The following is an 11573-nucleotide window of genomic DNA, read 5'->3' as shown; positions in this document are numbered from 1 at the left end:
AACAGTTCCCTCTGGCCGCTGGATGGACAGGAAAGGGTGGTGCCAATTTTCGACTGGAACGCACCAATGCAGGCTTACCCGCTGGTCACCGCAGCGTCCACTCCTGTTGGACTGTATGTACCCCCACTGTACCAGCTTTTAGATGTTTTCACTGATACCCAAAGGAGGAGGCTTCATTTTCTGCTATAGAGGCTGCTTCTATGTTACTCAAATTCGGTGCGACACACACACATTGATTCCATAATCTTACCCCAAGCTCATTCCGCACATTTGATCCAATTTGGCTCAACACCGAGCCTCTACTGCGTGCCACGTACTGTGCGGGGGCAGAGATGCAAAGACGTACGAAACAATCCTGTCACCTGTCTCACAATCTGTCACCAAGGATATCCTCATCCAGCTTGATCAGCTACCTGAGTCATGACGATTGGCTCAGAAAAACTATTGGTTCTTTTCAAAAATCAAAATTTCCCCTCAATGAACAGAACTCTAGAAAATTCTCGGGAGGGGAACAAATAAAATTCTGTGTTGCCTCTGAAGATAGTTCCATGAGAAGAAAATCAAAAGTCTTTGGAGCAAAAATGGCCAACAAAATAATTCCTTGGTTGCCAAGGAGGCTTAGATGGGATTATTATTTACTTGGTGTATAAATTCTGGCATGAAAAAAAAGAGTCTCTCATTTCCTTAAAACTGTAGTTCTTAGTTCCACCACAATCCCTTTTTTTAAAAAACAAATATGTTTGTAACATTACCTTTCCTATCCTGAATTGAAATTCATAGATAGTGTAATCTACTGACAAATAATTTCTAAAAACCAATATATTGTTCTAAATGCCATATTTGCAAGAAATAAACGATATAGTTTATAGTACAATATGTATTTCAATATGAAAGCACTCAGATGATTTGAGAAGACAGTGAGTAGTCAAAGGTCTGCACCTACTTTTCATGACTGCATCTGGACTTCAGAGGAGTGAGACAATATTCTGCTAAACATTGTGGCCTTTTGCTTTACGTTTGCTATTTCCAATAAGGCCTAAAGAGGCACACATAAAACCTTCATGAATGAAGGAGCGATCAGTGAAGACGGACGCAATTGTGTGGCGCTAAGATCCCATGTGTGGTCCTGCCATTAACAATGTCATTTTCCAAAATGGAGAACAACTCTTGGTCAATTGCTAGAGTTTTCCTTCCATTCATCACAGTAGTGGCATTTCTGGGAAGCTTGGTGGCTATTAAAACCATGCTGGTGTTTGTATTTATATTTAAAAAACATTTAGGATCTATGCTCAAATAATAAAAAATAAACCGAGTTTGTGTAAATGTCTGGTGGGACATTTCAAACCTTGAGGGGACACAAGACGACTCTTTGCCCTGCAAGCCTGTCACACTGGCCCCCAAAACAACAAGACACAAGACTCCCCCATCTCCACCCTCGCACCCTGCAATCCTTGCGAGAACCCAAAGCACCACCACAAGGAAACATCCCTGAAGGTGGTACCACCCCCTTTGACAAACACTTCCTTAAAGTCCCAACTCTTAGGAGAACTTCAGGTTTTTCAGTCACTCTTTGTGTCACCACAACGCCTACTCTGCACCCTGTCACCCCGCTGGGAATCCAAGGGTCAGCGGCAGGCGAGTGGAGTAGACTGAGAAGAAATGGTGATAGTTCTAGAAAAGAAAAAGCCTGCCCCTTTGAGTGACAGACAGGCTGGACCTCAGGCAGTAGGTGAAACTCCAGCTCCAAAGAGCACACAGTACTGTGACAGGGGGAAACTAGGCCACCAGATGACAGGGAATGTAAGAACAGGAAGGTGAGCTGTAGCCACAGCAGAGCATGGGGTGTAGAAAGAGCAGTCCACCCACAGGATAAGGCCCTGGTCATAGACGTCAAAGGAGAGCTCCAGAAATTCAGAAAGAAAAAGAGAGAGGTGGGGGGAGGAGAGAAGGGAACGGAGGGTACTAGTTAAGAACTCGGGCTTTGGGATCAGACAGGGTCAAATCCCACCCTTGCCAAGTGCTGAGAAGTGTGGCCTTGGGCCAGTTGCTTAAATTCTCTGTGACTCAGTCTCCTCATCTATAAAATGGGCACTAATGATAGTCCCTACCACTTTGGTTGTTCTGGGGACGAGATGGGATGGCAGGTAAGGTGCTTAGCATGGTGTGTGTGTGGCCTGTAAGCTGCTCAGGAGCAGGACCCTATCTTCTCCCCGTTGGAATCTGGTGTACTTGACCCAAGCAGTCACAGATCAACCCTAGTTGAATGAACTGACTAGGAAGGGCTGTGGAAGTTCACCATTCTCACTATTATGAATGATAATGAGAGAAGGAACCAGATAATGGAGCTGCGTTGGAAGTGGCGACTTGGTTTCTTTACTGGGACACAAGGTCCCAGGCAGCACCGGTCATAAGAAGAACAAACAGATCACCTGAGTAACTGAGTGAAGATGCCTGAAGTCTCTAAGGGTGGACAGCACCGGTCTCGGTGCTTGGGGGCTGCTGAGAGCCCAGGAAAGGCCGTGCAGCCCCACCAGTGAGAAAAGAGAGCTGAGGGCCAGACAGCCACGGGCACTACAACGCACAGGGAGGAGGCCTCAGCCGGACCCAGAGGACGGCCCCGCTGGCCCGCAGACCTGTGGCCGCACGACACGTAGGGCAGGCCAGCTCTGTCCCCTCTAGGAACCGGACACACCACTAGGAGTGTACAAAGTGAGAGAAAAGTAGGCCAGCCCTGGCTCCTTCCCCTCACCAGCTCCATGTCATGTCACTTTCCCCTTTGCGTTCTGAGCTCCAGCCACACTGGCCATTTCCTTGTTTCTCGAAAACGCGAAGCTTCCCCACCCACATTCCCACCACCCACGTCCCCACCAGCCACTCTGCCTGGCTAATTTCTGCTCACCCTTCAGGCCTCGGTTCAAATATCACTTCCTCAGAGAGACTGCCCCTGACCCCTGGCCAAATATGGTGCTGTCTCTTACCCTTATTGGCTCCGGCCTTCCCTTCTTAGCATCTACTGCAATTACAATGATCGCTCACTCGCGTTTCTCTCTCCCACTAGACTGGACACTCCCGGGGGCAGACATTAGGTGGTGAGCATCACCCCAAATCCTCTGGTGTGTGGCCCAGTGTCAGGAGCAGGGTCAGACCTCAGTAGATGGCAGTGGAAAGGAAACAGATGAGGAGGGAAAGGGGCCCTATGCACAGAGTGGTGTGACTGGGTTTGTCCTAAAAGAGAATCAGATCCGTAGACAAATTCAACTCTTAAGGAAACCAGGCCATGGACATTCCTGGTTGAATATTCCAAGTACCACCTCCCAGCAAACATTTCTGTCCTCCTCTCCTCTCCAGCCCAGGGGTTGTAGGAGCAAATTATTTCATTGATTTCCCCATCCTCCCTGCTGTCCAGCCATGTCAGGTGTGCAATCGCTTCGATCCTACTGGTGAGAGGTGTTCGGCACCAAATCCCAGGCAGAAGTGAAAACTGGAAAATAGATCCCTCCCTCCCTCCTGCGTCCTGCACCACCCTACCACCACCTCGCAAACCCCCGCCAAGCTCAAGTCTGCCAAGCAAGACACCCAGCACCATTTTCTGGTTTTTGGGCAAGAAATCATACTTCATTTGTAGAGATCATTTCATTCTGTGTTTTTCCTTCTGCATCCTCCCTAATGGGAAGTACAGATCCTTTTAGACGCCTATGGGGTACAGGCAGAGAACGGTTGGCCACAGAAGTCCAGCTCTTCTTGAAAGCATGGAAACGGCTGTTTCCCAGGATTTCACGTCTAATAGTTAATCACCTCCAATCACAAAGCCATCACTCCGAGCGACAACTAAGCTATTAAGTGGTTTACACACACGACTCTGTTTAATCCTCCTGACAGCTCTACGGAGCAGATGCTATTATGGACTTCATTTTACAGGTGAGGAAAACTGAGGCCCAGCAAGTTGTAGTAATTAAGTAATGGAGTAGAAACAGCAACACCAGTGAGACTCATCAGAGCAAAATGTTCAATGAATGTTAGCTATTACCGTCGCCGTTATTTTACTATCCCTGATTTAGTAGTATCTTGAAGTGGGGAGAGGCTATCCCTCGGACGAGTCTTCTCTGCTCTTTGCCCTCTGCCTGGGGTCTGGTCACAAAGTGTGTATGACTCAGGCGTCTGTCAGCTGAGGTGGCCTGTAGCCGAAGTGCTCAGTTCCCCCTGGGTCAAGGTTGCACCATAATATAGGCCCCAAACGAGCACCCAGTAGATTTGAGATGCACCCGTGAAGGTGACAAACCCAGTTTCTATTACGGGTTCCTAGAACTAGGCTGTGCCCCCACGTAGAGTCCTGTTATGATTCACACAAAGTGAGAGCCAAGTGACATGTTCAAGTCTTCTTGTTTTAAATATGCTGACCTGAAGGGACCTCGGGAGAATGGACGGTGCATTTTTAACAGCAGAAGACTCCTTTGGAATACCCGGAGCTGTTTCAAAGAGGGGGGAAATTATACACGGATATATCTCAAAATGGGCTTGTCATGTCAAACATAATCCTTTGTGTGTGTGTGTGTGTGTGTGTGTTCTTAAATGTGGCAATTCCTTATTATCAAGAAGCTGTCATCCGGGTGAGAGGTCACTTGAGAAGGGGACATGCTAGGATCAGCAGCTCATGTAGAGCGGAAGGCAGTTCATGGATGTTGTGGGGCCATTGAGACCTGGGTTCAAATTCTGATTCCACCACTTACTAGCTGTGTGACGTGGGGCAAGGTTTATGTAGCTTCTCTGAACCGATATGGGAGAGCCATGTCCATATCCACCTTGTAGACTTTTCATCGGATTTTAAAATGAAATCAAGATCTTCAGGTGGACAGAGGAAATAGGGTATAGCAGTTAGGAGCATTAAGTTTACAACCAGACCTGAGATAACATCCCACTTCGGACAGGTCATTTAGATTCCTTGAGCTGTTTACTCGTCTCTAGGAAAGCCACCCACCTCTGAGGGCTGGAGTAAGAATATGTGTGATGATATAAGCAACTGCTTCACTCAGTCCCTGGTCCTTAGCAGGCTGCCAAAAAGGGTCGTGCCACCTGTCAGGTGAGGTCAGGACCAGGCTTCTCTATGATGTGGCCAGAGGTCTGAAGTCGAGTGCCCAGCCTGGAGTCTGGTAGCAAGCCACTCAGGGAGGGCTGCGGGTCCAATGTGGAGGTCATGTCACGTGGCACTTCATGGCTCTCACCCCGAGCCCCCCAAAGAGCTGCTTGCCCCATCTCTTTCCCCCACCAACTGGATTCTTAGATTTGGGTTCTTAAGACATAATCTACATGTCTATCTGCAAAGGCTGGGGGAATGGCTGAATTTTAAATCAATGCCAATTTTTCTTATGTCGAGACGAGGCTAATCAAAAAGTTGGTGGGGGGAGAGTCACAATAGATTTTTGCCTCTGTCCTGGAACCATGGAGAGGTGCCTCAAAGACAACTGGACCACATTCCTTTCCTTGGTAAATTTAGTCATGGATAAAGTTGCCGATGAACACACCTGCTCTTTTTGCCTTGCCCAAAGCAGGCACTGCCCCTAGTTAAAAAGGGATCTCGGGTTGACGTCAGTAAGGGAATTCAGCGATGAGCCAGTGCGATCACGGAAATCCTATTTGTACCAGGGCTGATGGCTGATGAACCGAAAGCCGGGATTTACCTCTTCCTCTGCTTTTCCAAAAGGCCTTGTTAAAAAATGAATTCTGTGGCCGGCCTGGTGGCTCTGGCAGTTAGAGCTCCATGCTCCTAACTCCAAAGGCCGCCGGTTCGATTCCCACATGGGCCAGTGGGCTCTCAACCACAAGGTTGCCAGTTCAATTCCTCGAGTCCCACAAGGGATGGTGGGCAGTGCACCCTGCAACTAAAGATTGAACATGGCACCTTGAGCTGAGCTGCCACTGAGCTCCCGGATGGCTCAGTTGGTTGGAGCGCGTCCTCTCAACCACAAGGTTGCAGGTTCGACTTCCGCAAGGGATGGTGGGCTGCGCCCCCTGCAACTAGAAACGGCAACTGGACCAGGAGCTGAGCTGTGCCCTCCATAACTAAGACTGAAAGGACAACAACTTGACTTGGGAAAAAGTCCTGGAAGTACACCCTGTTCCCCAAGAAAGTCCTGTTCCCCCTCCCCAATAAAATCTTTAAAAAAAAATGAATTCTAGCATTCTACTCTGTAATTGTACTTGATGGCTAAACAGCCAGGCCAAGTGTAAGAAGCAGGACTTTGGAGTCAGGCAGACCTCTGTGTATCTAATGCCTCATTTCTTATCTGTGAAACAGGACTAGAAAACCTACCTTATAAGTTCAGTGTGAAGGTTCAATAAGATCAGATGTCTAAGGCAAAATGGTTTCCTCTCTCACCTCCCCACACTGACCTCTCCCTTCCTGGAGCCAGGGTCGGCAGACACGGTTAGTTTTCTACCCAACTGTGATTCCATACCCCTTCTATCTTAGAAACAGAACCCCAGTTTGGTTCACTCTAAGTGACCATGTCCTTTATTTTGGGGGCAGAAGAACTGGCCCGTAGGCAATCCTAGGGAATAAATCTTGTTTCATTTAAGCCAGTCCTGGCAGTCCCAATCCTCCTGCCAAGTAGGCAGTTGCACAAGAGGACATGATACAGTTCTGGCCAATGAGATGGGAGAAATCTGCTCGGGGGTGGGGCGGGGGAGCCTCTGGGAAGGTTTTCATTGTTTTAAAAACGGGATATGAGACAGGCAGATTTCCTTTTCTATCTCTGAGTGTTGTCATCTGTATGCTGTTCCGCAGAGAAGGCAACCATCTTCAGACCAAGGAGAGAGCCATCCTGTGAGGTTAGGGCAGCAAACCAAAGCTGGCAGGGCAGAAAACAGAAGGAACCTGGGTGTTGGATGCTGGTGCTCAGCCAATGAACGAACCAAGCCTGCAACTCTGATATTTAGGCCCCTTGTTACGTACGATAATAAATCTCCTCATTGTTTTGGCCACGTCTAGTCAGATGTTTTGCTATACACAGCCATTATTTGCCTTCTCTTTTTTCTGGGCATATGATAGGGTTGTACTTCCCTACCTTCTTTGACATAAGGTGCAAGTATTTGGCTTGCTTCAGCCAGAAATGTGAGTAGAACTGCTGTGTGTCACTTACAGGCAAAAGCTAGTTTGTGCCAGTGTCGTTTTCCACACACTCTTTCCCTGCCTGAACCATCAAGGAAACACGGATGGAGCCTCCATCAACTTGGGTTCCCCAGGGACTAACAGAGGCTCCTGCAGCTAACATCACACACATGGTGTGAGTGAGAAATAAACTTGGTTATGTCAAACCAATGAGATGTAGGGGCTGTTTGTTACTGCAGCACAGCCTAGCCTTTCCTCACTGATACACATCTGAACTGATACATTCAACTAATAGAATAGAAACTTTAGCAGAGAAGGAGATGGGAGGTATAAGAGATTTTCCAGAGAAGATTTATCTTTGTGGTGTGAAAAGTCAGATTCCTTTCTAGATAATTCACTCTAAGGCCAGCCTACTGTACAGAATTCCTATCTCCTCCCCACGTTGCCTTTAAATCCAGGCCCCATCAGTCAATAGAACTAGACAGAGAAGCCACACTAGAGACTAAATGAAAGAAGAGGCCAGACCCTGGGTGGAAGGAAGAGAGTAGTGAGAGTGAAGGTACTAAGGGAGCATGGAAGATGGAGAGAAGGAAAGAAAAGATTCAGGTGACAGAAAGGGAGATCCCATTGGGCTCCTAGTACGTTGAGACCCAAGGCCTTGCACTTATGCAAGTAGCTAGAAATGGGTTGACAAGAGTAGAGAAGTCACTCCTGAATTCCTCTGTGCCAGCTTAGAATTCATCAAACTCAAAGTAAACAGCTCTTCTAGTTATGGTGGGAGCAGTTTGGCTAATAGTTAGTCCATTCACTAATAGATGGTGTACTAGTTTGCTATGGCTACCATAACAAAATACCACACACTGTGTGGCCTAAGCAACAAATTATTATTTCTTCACAGTCCTGGAGGCTGGAAGTCCAAGATGAAGATGCCAGTCTGCTTGGTTTCTTCTGAGGCTTCTCTCCTTGGTTTGTAGATGACTGTCTTCTCTCTGTATCTTCACAGGTGTCCTGTGTGTGTTTGCGTCCTAATCTCCTCTTCTCATAAGGACTCAGTCAGATTGAATTAGGCCCCACCTCTATGACCTCATTTTACATTAATTACCTCTTTAAAGGCCCCATCTCCAAATACAGTTATCTTCTGAGGTACTAGGGGTTTGGATTTCGCCATCTAAATTCGATGTGTGTGGGGGTGGTGGACAAAATTCAGCCCACAACAAGTGGTAACATCCTTCCTTTTCACAATAAGGGTAATAGTGCAAAGATTACATATGTGACACGCCTGGTACTCAGTCATTCCGAAAGAAGGTAATTATTAATACTGATGGGTTGTTTGACCTTCTACAGGCTCACAAATTCCCTAGGCTGGCACTAGTTTCTTTGCTTCTTTGTGACCTGCACAGCCCATTGTGGCATCACACACCTGGCACTCAAACAATATAGTGCAGTGGTTAACAGCATGGGCTTTAAAGCCAAATATACTCAAGTCCAAATTCTGACTTTTCCATTTAGCAGCTGTCACTAAAATAAATGACAGCTTGGGAGCTGGGAGTAGCATCTTCACCCAGCCACCCCTTCCACTCACCCATTGCTGGGCAGCTGCGCCGAGGGTTGGGGAGACTGGACAACGGCAGAGACTGTCTTGTTCCCACCTCGGTTGCTGCTTTTGCTAAAAAAGCACCAGGACCCTGATGGTTTTTTCATTCAAGATAAAAGTGCTCTGTTGCCTTTTTGATTAACTGAACAAATTCAGTTGATAATTTCAGTGACCCAGATTCAAGCAATAACATCTTTCTTTGGAAATATGTGGTTTCATCAGCTTCTTATGTTTTAGGGGAAGGAGGAAATTTGTTCAGAAGAGATCCAAGATGGCGGCATAGATAAACACTGTGCCTGCTTCCTTCCATGAACACATTAAAATGACAACTAAATTATAGAACAATCAATGTGGAGAACCACCTAAAATCTGGCTGAACACAAGTTTTATAACTAAGGATAAAAAGAAGAAGCCACATCGAGACTGGTAGGCGATGGATGGAGACGTTAAATGAGCTGGCCTCAAACTTGTGTGCTGGTTGAAAATCAGGAGGGATATCTCAGCCATGGAGGCTCCCCACAGAGGAGCAAGGGACCCCAGCCCAACACCGGCCTCCACAGCCCAGAGTACTGGTGCCGGGAAGAGCTACCACAACATCTGGCTCTGAAAAACAGTGCAGATTCAGACCATCCTGGTGAGATGGAAGGTTGCGGGGAAACCTAGATGTCCTCTTAAATGGCCTGCACACAGACTCACCCGCTTGCAGGCACTCACCCAGGGCTCCAGCACAGGGACGGTGACTTGGTGGCACTGGAGGCATACGTGGAGCAGACTGAGGTGTGTCACTTCAGAAAGAGGGCTGGAGGACAGTTGCCATTTTCCCTGTGTGGGGTCCTTCTCCTGTGCAGCCAGCAGGTGGGCGCCATCTTTCCTGTGTTGAGCCTTCCCCCACAGGCCAAATCTGCATCTGATTGGCTTGCTGAGCTCTGCTGGGACCCTGCTCCACCCAACTCTCCTAATGCTGGAGGCACTTTCTCCCAAGCAGTCAGCCCCATGCACATTGCAGTTTTTCTTGGAAAACTATCAGAGTCCACAGGTCCCAGGCAGGCAGTGACTGGCCTCTGTGTGCTCTGAGACTTTTGCTGAGTAGCTCCAGGCTCAGCTCTGGCACCACACCAGAGTCTACATTAACCTGGTGACCGCAACTCTTCCTACTCTAGTGACTCCCTGAGACCCTGCCTCATCCAAATTACATACCACATGAGCTTTATCAGTGGCTGAACCTTAAGGGAGATGGCAGGTGGCAGCAGGCCTCGGGGTGTCCTGGCTTTTTGCAGAGCTACCCCAGACCCAGTAATAGTGATAGATGTCCTTGGTTCTCAGTGTGGCCTCTCCCAGTTGCCACCAACTTTAGCACAGGCAGTGAATAACCATGGATCACTTTATAGTTCCTACCAGGTAGTCTCTGACCTGTCACAGGCAGGGAGTGACCTGGGCCTGCACCAAAGCCCCTCCCAAGAGGCCCCAGAACCAACATACTTGGAGTTTGGCTTCAGACCACAGCAGAGCACCACCCAATTAGCCCACAGGCTGCATACACAAAATGCAGTCTCAATAGGCACCAGAGTCTGCTGGGGCAGATCCCACTCAGTGGGTTAAGCCCCCCTTCCCCCAGCAGCCTGTAAGCTGTGGATGTGTCCAAACCCGACAGCCAATCAACCTGAAGGCCAATCACCACCAATGTGCCAATAGCAATCAAGGCCCAATTATAACAGGAGGGCACATACAACCCACACAAGGGACACTCCTGGAGCACCCAGAGCAAGTGACCAAAGAGACTGTGCCAGGGCCCCACAGGGCACCTACTACATAAGGCCACATGGCCAATACTGGGAGACATAGCAGATCTACCTAATACATAGAAACAAACACAGAGAGGCCGCCAAAATGGGGAAACAAAGAAATACATCCCAAATGAAAGAACAGGAGAAAACTCCAGAAAAAGAACTAAACGAAATGGAGGTAAGCAACCTACCAGAGACAGAGTTTAAAACACTGGTTATAAGTATGCTCAAGGAACTTAGTGAGAACTTCAACAGAGAGATAGCAAGCATGAAAAAGGACATCAAAACCATAAAAAAAGAACCAGTCAGAAGTGGCGAATACAATAACTGAGATGAAGAATACACTAGAAGGAATCACCAGCAGACTAGAGGAAGCAGAGGATTGAATCAGCAATTTGGAAAACAAGGTAGTAGAAAACACCCAATCAGAACAGCAAAAAGAAAAAGAATCCAAAAACATGAGGATAGTTTAAGAGACCTCTGGGACAACATCAAGCGTAACAAAATTCACATCATAGGGGTTACAGAAAGAGAAGAGACAAAGAAAAGGATTGAGAACCTATTTGACAAAACAATGACTGAAAACTTTCCTAACCCGGTAAAGGAAATAGACATACAAGTCCAGGAAGTGCAGAGAGTCTCAAACAAGATGAACTCAAAGAGTCTGACACCAAGACACATTATAATTAAAATGGCAAAGGTTAAAGATAAAGAAAGAATCTTAAAAGCAGCAAGAGAAAGGCAACTAGTAACTTATAAGGGAGACCCCATACGATTGTTAGCTGATTTTGCAACAGAAACTTTGCAGACCAGGAGGGATTGGCACAAAATATTCAACGTGATGAAAAACAAGGACGTACAACCAAGGATACTCTACCCAGTAAGGCTATCATTTGAAATCGAAGGACAGATAAAGAGCTTCCCGGACAAGGTTGGGGGGCAGGGTGAAAACATGAAGAGATGAAGTAAAAATTGGTAGTTACAAAATAGTCAAGGGGATGTAAAGCATAGGGAATATAGTCAATGATATGGAAATAACTATGTATAGTGCCATGTGGGTACTAGACTAGTCATGGGGGGATTCAAGTCT

This window comes from Rhinolophus sinicus, chromosome 5 (genome assembly GCF_057876585.1).
Source record: "Rhinolophus sinicus isolate RSI-liver-muscle chromosome 5, RSI-T2T, whole genome shotgun sequence".
NCBI lineage: Eukaryota > Metazoa > Chordata > Mammalia > Chiroptera > Rhinolophidae > Rhinolophus > Rhinolophus sinicus.
The sequence above is the reverse complement of the archived record's forward strand: the minus strand, read 5'-3'. Positions refer to the sequence as shown.